This window comes from Artibeus jamaicensis, unplaced genomic scaffold (assembly GCF_021234435.1).
Source record: "Artibeus jamaicensis isolate MK-2021 breed Jamaican fruit bat unplaced genomic scaffold, CSHL_Jam_final contig_387, whole genome shotgun sequence".
NCBI lineage: Eukaryota > Metazoa > Chordata > Mammalia > Chiroptera > Phyllostomidae > Artibeus > Artibeus jamaicensis.
The window spans coordinates 1,463,696-1,472,273 of record NW_026521812.1 but is presented as its reverse complement, the minus strand read 5'-3'; positions in this window follow the sequence as shown (position 1 = coordinate 1,472,273).

The window sequence follows — 8,578 nt, the reverse complement described above, 5'->3', positions numbered from 1 at the left end:
CCTCCAGTAAACCTCCTCCAATAAACCTCCGTGGAGAGAACAAAGGTGCTGCCTTGAAAACTGAAGTGAGGCAATGAGAGGAGTGGTATGGAAATAGAAACACAACTTGTCTGAATCGGACTTGGGAAAGGCATCAAAGAAAAATAGTTGGAATTCAAATGTGATTTGTAAAACAGAAAGCAGACTGTCCATTAGAATGAAACTGATGTTGAGCAGGGGCTCAACAATCCCACAGAAACAAAGATTTTGTTCCTTTGAAGTAGAGTAAGTGCTAGTTACGGTTTTGACCTCATCTCTTTTCCTGCAGAAATAAAAGTGTAGAATAGAAGATATAATTCAAAGGCAAATGATGCAACTTAATCTTATCTTTATTAATAAGCCTCTTCATTGTTATTTTACATTAAAGTCTAGATCAACTTATCTTAAAAGGAAAAGAATATTTCCTTTATTCCATGATGTTGTAATGAAGGAAAATCATTGTTAAACAGTTATTGGCTATGCACCACAATGTTCATAGCAGCACAATTTATAATAGCCAAGAGTTGGAAGCAACCTAGGTGCCCGTCAGTAAATGAATGGATCAAAAAATTGTGGTACATATACACAATGGAATTCTATGCAGCAGAGAGAAAGAAGGAGCTACTACCCTTTGGAACAACATGGATGAAACTGGAAAGCATTATGCTGAGTGAAATAGGCCGAGGGTTGAAAGACAAATACCATATGATCTCACCTTTAACAGGAAGCTAAACAACAAAACAAACAAGCAAACAGAATAAAAACAAAGACACTGAAATAGAGAACAAGTGGGCAGTGACCAGAGGGGAGAGGGAAGGGAATTTAAGGGAAAAAAGGGGAGGGATCTTGAGGAACAAGTATGAAGGACACAGGGATGAGGACTGGGGGGGAGGAAATGGGAGGGAGGTGGGGAGCATGGGGCAGAGGGCGCTGGGATGGGAGAAATAGACAAAAAAACCGTACTTGAAAAATAACTAAATAAAATTAAAAAATAATAAAAAAAAGAAATGAAATTGTATCTTTTGAAGCCACTAAAAAAAAAAAAACAGTTATTGGGTGGGTGGTAGGAAATTTGTACCTTTTGTGGAAACCAGGATCTGTAAACAGCTACCTTACAGTTACAAAAGTTCATTTTGCCTCAGTGAAAGAAAGCGTCTAAGAGTTACTAGTTACTATTGCTTCATTTTTAGTGGGTGTCTTACTGATAAAAGGGGAGTGAACAGGAGAATATGTGAGCAAACTGCTGATCGCCAAAAAGTCTGATTTTCTCTACAGATCTCTTCAAATTGTTTTTTTTCTTCCAGTAAACACAACCATCAATGCCTCAGTGGCTGTGGCCAGGCCCCCAGTCCCTTATTGCTCTGGCCACTGATCTTGAGACAATTAATCAAGGAGAAGATCGTGGAGAGGGAGAAGCTGGGAGCGGGCAGGGTGGCCTTAGTCACGCAGTCCTCCCTGCCTGTTCTGATCCACCTTTGTCCGAGTTCCACTCCTCAGAAGGGATCTTCCCCACCTCGCCTCCTACTCCTCTGACCTTACTTTGGATCCATAGCTCTCAGTAGCTACATTCATACCCATGCTTATTTGTGGACTTTTCTCATGTTGTCCTCAGATTATTGTCCACCGGCTGGCATGCTTTCCTCAGGTAATGTATATATTCTCCAGCAGAATATATACAGAACCAACTGTAAACAATAATACAATATAAACGGAGCCTAAGGTGCAGCTAGCCCAGGAGAGAGGCCGGGCTTTCCCTCACTGTCTAAACCTTCAGGGTTTGGGTTTTAATTTATTAGAAACATCTCCTTTACCCAACTCTGAAGAAAATCTTGAGTTGGAATTTTTTTCTACTTTGTTTCTGCTGTATTCTCTGCACCCACATAGTTGCCTGGCATACACCAGGCATTTCAAAATATTTGTTGATGGATAAATATTTCAGTGAATAAAATTACCTGACACAAAAGGGTTGAGGGAACATTTAGTATCTCTGTAAGTCTGTGCATGACTCAGTGTATTACTGTTTGTCTGCAAACAGATGAAAACATCAGTATTGGTGTTGTGAGACTAGAAAATGATCAACAAGGAGAAGAAATCAAATATACCTTTCAATTTTAAGCTAATCACAGGTGAGCATTGTGTCCGCCTGTCTGTGCCTCCTGTCCAACTGTGCCCTGAATGATCCTCAGCACAGGCACCTGGATGTTGAGGGAGGAACCAGGGCCTGCAGGCAGAGTGCAAGGGTGGGAAGTGCTATGGTCTTCGAGTTCAAGTTTGTGTCCCTTCAGAATTTACACATTGAAACCTAAAGCCGGATGTGATGGGAGTAGGAGGTGGGGGCTTTGAGAGGTGTTTACATCATGAGGGCGCAGCCCACAGGGATGGGATTAGTGTTCTTCTAAAAGAGACCCCAGGTAGCTCTCTTGTTCCCTTCCACCATGCGAGGTGACAGCAAGAAGATGCACTCTCCGAACAAGGAAGTAGTCAGCTTTCACCAGACACAGAATCTGCTGGTGATTTGGTCTTGGACTTCCCAGCCTCCAGAACTGTGAGAGATAAATGTCTATTTTTTAAGGCTTTTATTTATTTATTTTTTAGAGAGAGGAGAAAGGAAGGAGAAAGAGAGGGAGAGAAACATCAGTGTGTGGTTGCCTCACACATGTCCTTCATTCGGGATCTGGCCTGAAATCCAGGCATGTGCCCTTACTGGGAATCAAACTAGCCATCTTTTAGTTTGCAGTCCACGCTCAATCCACTGAGCTACACCAGCCAGGCTAAATATCTATTGTTTATAAGCCACTGGTCTGTGGTACTTTTGTTAACGTAGCCTGAATGAATTAAGACAGGCAGGAGGTAAAAGGAGACTTATCAAATCTTCACTAGGCTTCTCACAAAATTATCCACAGCACCCATGTGGAAACCAACTCTCCCTGCACATTTTAGTATTTTCGCTAATGACTTTTTTGTAGACTATGCTATTGAGTTGTATTATGTCTAAAGTATGGTGCAGACTAAGTGCTTATTTCTGTGCTCATGGCAAAGGGAAAGCAACACCCAATTTTTAGGTTTATTTTAAAAAACAGAGATGCTCCTGAGCACAGATAGGGTACAGGTCAGTCTAAGCAGAGGGGAGAGGGCAGCGGGGGAGGAGAGAAGGGAGAAAAGGGGTCAGCTGCCCTGGCTATGTAGGGTACGTGTGTGTGTTCAATGTGTGCACATGTGTGAAAACATGGCCTCTCTAAGGGCCTTTAAAACCAAACCATCTGGGAATAATAATCCTTTAAGTCTTCCAGTGATTTTCGCTAGGTGCTCCACCTGTTCTCTACTTTCATTCTCTGGTGCACCTCTAAAGCAGTAGTATTTTCCCCATGTATTATTGGGGACACAGAGGCTCAGAGAAGCTAAAGAATTTACTGTGGTCGCTCAGTAATACGTGAAAAGTACTAGGGTCAGGCAAGAGACGCTCCTAAAGGGCAAAATTTAAAGAGGCAAACTCTCAGGTTTGTACAAGGGCAAGTCGATGGCTGCATGAACCCAGAGTGTCTCACATTTGGCACCCTGCACTCCTTGTGCAGGACGTCTCACCCTGCGCCTCAGTAACAATGCACAGGTCCTCCTGACTCCAAAGCTTATATGCTCTTGACCACCGCCCCATAGCCAAAAGCAGAACATTCTGGATGATAATGCTGGGGAGGTAACAGGTCTAGACCTGTCGTCTTCAAACTTTTTTGTTTATATCTCCTCAAAGAGACTTTTCAAAAGTTATATATTCTTGGACCATGTTTAGGTTGATACCTAAAGAGTTTCAACTTAAGTTTATGTTGTTGCAAAGGAAATAGTTCCCAGTTTTATTCTATTTAAAATAAAATTGAGCCCTGGTTGCTGTGGCTCAGTGGATTGAGCATTGACCTGTGCAAACCAAAGGGTCACCGGTTCGATTCTCAGTCAGGGCAAATGCCTGGCTTGCAGCTAGATTTCTAGTGGGGGTTGTAAGAGAGGCAACTACACATTGATGTTTCTCTCCTTCTCTTTCTCCCCCTCTTCACCTCTCTAAAAATAAAATAAATAAAATCTTTTAAAAAATAAAATGAAGTTGATACATATCACTAATATATTCAAAAGAGCCTAAATGCCACAGTGATAAGAAAGACATGGGAAAATATGGGGGGAATTTTACATCATTCCCTTTTTTCCTTAATCTCTTGGAAATCATATTTCTATTCCATTCCCTAATAGAAATTTTATCCTAGTGTTTTCTAAGCTTGAAGTTTTAAATATTTTTCTGAAGCAAAAATATGCATATAAATTTCTCACAAGACCCTAAATATTTAAAGATTTTCTTCTGGAATTGAGTTATCATTAGAATTATTATTAGTACTCAGTAGGTCCTTAACATCATTATGCTACAAATGTTAAGTTACTAAATATAAAAATAACATTATATTAGAACTGCACTTCTTAATAAGATAGATAAGGCATTTGAGTCATTTCTTGTATTTATGGATGAATATTACTTATGGTTTGAAAAAACAAGGTTCAGATCCAAGCCTCATTATATTTGTCCTTTTTGTAGATATGTTAAGAAATTTTGTTCCCTAATAAGTGCATGGCAATTAATGAAAAAAGTCTGGGTGCAGAACAGTCATTCATTTCTCCAAAGTATGTCCTAACAGAGTTACATAGTAACCTATCATAAAAAATTATTTTTAATGATTTATCATTTTTTCCTTTTCTTTTTTAAAATTTATTTATTTTAATTGTTCAAGTACAGTTTTCTGTTTTTTACTCCCAACCCATTCCACCCTCCCCCGTGCTCCCCACCTCCCTCCCATTTCCACCCCCCTTAGTTTTTGTCCATGTGTCCTTCATACCTGTTCCTGTAAACCCTTCTTCCCCTTTTCCCCCGAAATTCCCTCCCCTCTCCCCTCTGGTCCCTGTCAGCCTGTTCTCTATTTTGCATCTTTGGTTATATTTTGCTTGCTTGTTTGTTTTGTTGTTTAAGTTCCTGTTGAAGGTGAGATCATTTTTTTAAAAAAAAGAATCAGAAGCCATTTGCAGAAGGATTTGTTAGCCAGTCGGTAGAGTCACTCACGGTCTAAGCCCTAAGGCAATGCACTGCAGTGAGTCCAAATAGATGAGCCTTTGTTTGTTTTTAGGTGAGAGAAAGGTGCCCATGAAAGGGGAGTTGGAAACAGGAAAACACCAGAACACCAGGACCACAGGCTCTTTCTCAGGTAAAATGGTTTTGGTAAAAAAAAAACCCACATAGATGCTGAGGATCTGGGAACTGATTTCCATAAAACTACCTGCGCCCACTTTGAGGACCATTTGGATAGGTAGGTCCTCAAAGCGAACAAGTTGGTAAGAACTCTTTTCAAGGTTTGGGGTGGACATAGGTGGGAGTAGGGTAGAGCGAGGGGAGTGGGGAGGAGGAAGCAGCCCCGGTCAAGTCGGGGAATAGGGAGGAGCCCAAAGGGCACAAAGGAGTAGATTCACGCTCTGACTGTGGCTGGCCCCTCTGTGTCACGAACTGGAAATGGACTCTTGTCACGTCGTCAGGTTGTTAGGAGCACAAGGTTTTAGAACCCAGTGTTTTTGTCTTGTATGTGTTGGATCAGCTGATGTTTTTTCAGGGTTTCAGTTAAGAAAGAAATTAAGATTAGATTGTGAGTTTTCTAAAGCAGGTCGAGGACAGGAAGGATGTGTTTTGGAAGAAGAAGAGAGGATTTAAGATAAACACTGGGCAGGTTGAGTCTCTGTCCCTGGTTTCTGTCATCAGCACAGTTTTAGCAGCAGATGTTGCTTACTCTTCCCAAATTGAATAAAAATGTCCTCAGAGCTGGAGTGATCCAGTTCAGTGATCTTTCGGTCAGAGCGCAGTGTCTCTCAGCACTTTCAGAACTACAAAGGGCCTTTATTTGGGGCGTAATAAACATGAGCATTTTGAGTGTCATTCAGAAACAGGCCATTTCTCCGATCAGTCTGTGAATCCTCAGACCGACAGGTTTGCATGGATTCAGGGAGTGTCTGCTATCACCAGGCTTCCACTGTGATCCACATAATTCAAAATCACCCATGTCAAGATTAGGCTGTTCAGGTGGAAAAGCAATGGAGCTAATTTTTAAAAACCATCTTTGAACAAACAGATGAAAAGAAAGGAATAAAAGTGACTTTTAAAATCTTTGCTTGAATTCAAAGTTCATGAATTTTTTAAACTTATTTTGAATAACTTTAAATTGAAGAAAACATTTGAAAATTAGTTTCATATTATTTAGCACAGCTTTTAACTGTGTTCCTTGAAATTGCAAACTCATCTACCTATTGGTAGAAATTCTCCTTTCTAAATATGACTCAGGTATATGTATTTATCTAATTGTTAACACATGTCTTTATTAAAGAAACAACCAAATGCTACATTCACACAATTATAAAGGAGTCCCGTGTATATGATTTCTATTTAGTGATGTCCAAAAAAAAATTCCTGAGGCAGAATTTTTCCTTATTAAACGTTATAATCTGCTCCTTGCTGAGCCAACCAGGTCATATTCCACACAATTAATCCAGCTGTTAATTCATAAAATAAATTAGATGGGGAGAAGGTTTCTATTTTGGCTTTGACTTTCATTATTTTAACAACTTTTTTTTCTTTCCCAAAATACAACTTACTAGTGAATGCCACCTAAATGACACTTCCTTTGTGACTTTGCAGCTGTCGTTGTTACAAATTCATCAGGCCCTGAAGTGCTCTTCTGTGTATTTCTGGAAAGCTATTCATCTGTTTAACCAAACAAACGGAGATGTTTAAGCTGTTAAAATATAGTACCACAGTTATTTGTTTTTGCATCTTTGTGTTGCATCCAAATGAAAGGTTCTGGCTAATTGGTTCTGGGAATAGAATCAAAAGCAATCCTAGAGAATTTCTCCTGGTAATTAAGTGGAATGCACTCTGGTGCACTCGCCGACCTCACGCGGAAGGGCATCCTGTCGGTCCTTGTGGCTGCATGTGCTTATCTCCACCAGCTTGATGGTGGTGGGCTGGGGTGGTGGTGAGGAGAGGAGGAAAAAAGATAAATGTGGCCCAGCGTGCAGGTCGTGGCTCAGGGAGGAGGTGCTGCGATGGAGAAAGAGGAGACAGGGTGGGACTGGCTGCCTGGGCGGGCGACCAGTGCAGTCACATCTGGCCTGTGCCCACATGGGGACCCTACATCCCAATGTCTTTGGTCGCCCTCTTCCAATTCTGATTTAACTTTAAATCTGTGTGTTTTAAGGGAAGTCCGACGAGACGGTGGAGCAAGAGCTGGGAGCCTCAAGCTTCCCACAACCTCCCTGCCTTCTGGGCTGTCGGGGTCCGGATCCTTAGGCCATGGGCACCCACACTGGCCACCCACCTGCCCTCACTGAGGCTGGGCCCTGCTCCACGCACCTGCTCGGTGCGCCACCCCTCAGGACCCTGAGCGCTTTGGGGGCTCTGCGATCGCCCCGTCTGTCTACGTGCTCCTGCTAGTGTGACAACGCAAAATGAACAAGGAAACACCAAGTGGCAAGAGAAAAGCTGTGAGGAAAAAAAGGAAAAAAACACTCTTTTGTTGTTGTTCCATTTTGAATCAAGGGGCCCTCGAGACCAGGGTGGTGACTCAAGACTACCAAAGGCAACTGTTCACCAAAAAATCCCTGAGTAGAACAACCTAACTTCCGCAGGAGAGCTGAATGTTTCTCCGGCCAGAGGAAGGGACAGTGAGGAGTCAGGGGGGTCCAGCCCAAAGCTGGCAGGCCTTATGTGGCCCAGGATGACTATGAATGCGGCCCAACACAAAACTGTAAATTTACTTAAAACATTATGAGATTTTTTGTTTGTGATACATGTTGCAGTGTATTTAATGTGTGGCTCAAGACAACTCTGCTTCCAGTGAGGCCCAGAGATGCCAAAAGGTTGGACCCCCTTGAAAGTGATAAACTGAGTGAAGACAAGAACCAGGGGATGTGGGGATAGAGGATGTGACTGACCTTTTTTTTCCCCATTTTTAAAATTTTTATTTATTTTATTTTATTGATTATGCCATTACATTTGTTCTATTTCCCCTCCATTCCCCTCCACCCTGCACATCCCTCCCCCACCATCTCCCCTTTAGTTCATGAACACGTGTCTCAAGTTCTTTAGATTCTATATTTCTCCTACTATTCTTACCCTCCCCCTATCTATTTTCTATCTACTGTCTATGCTACTTATTTTCTGTACCTTCTCCCCCCTTCTCCTTCTCCCACTCCCCTGTTGCTAACCCTCCATGTGATCTTTATTTCTATGGTTCACTCCTGATGTAGCTGTCCTCTTAACTTACTTTTGTTTTAGGTGTGGTTGTTAATAACTGTGAGTTTGCTGTCCTTTCACTGCTCATTTTTTAATCTTCTTTTTCTTAGGTAAGTCCTTTTAACATTTCATATAATAAGGGCTTGGTGATGATGAACTTCTTGAATTTGATCTTATCAGAGAAGCACTTTATCTGTCCTTCCATTCTAAATGAAAACTTTGCTGGAAAGAGCAATCTTGGTTGTAGGTCTTTGGTTT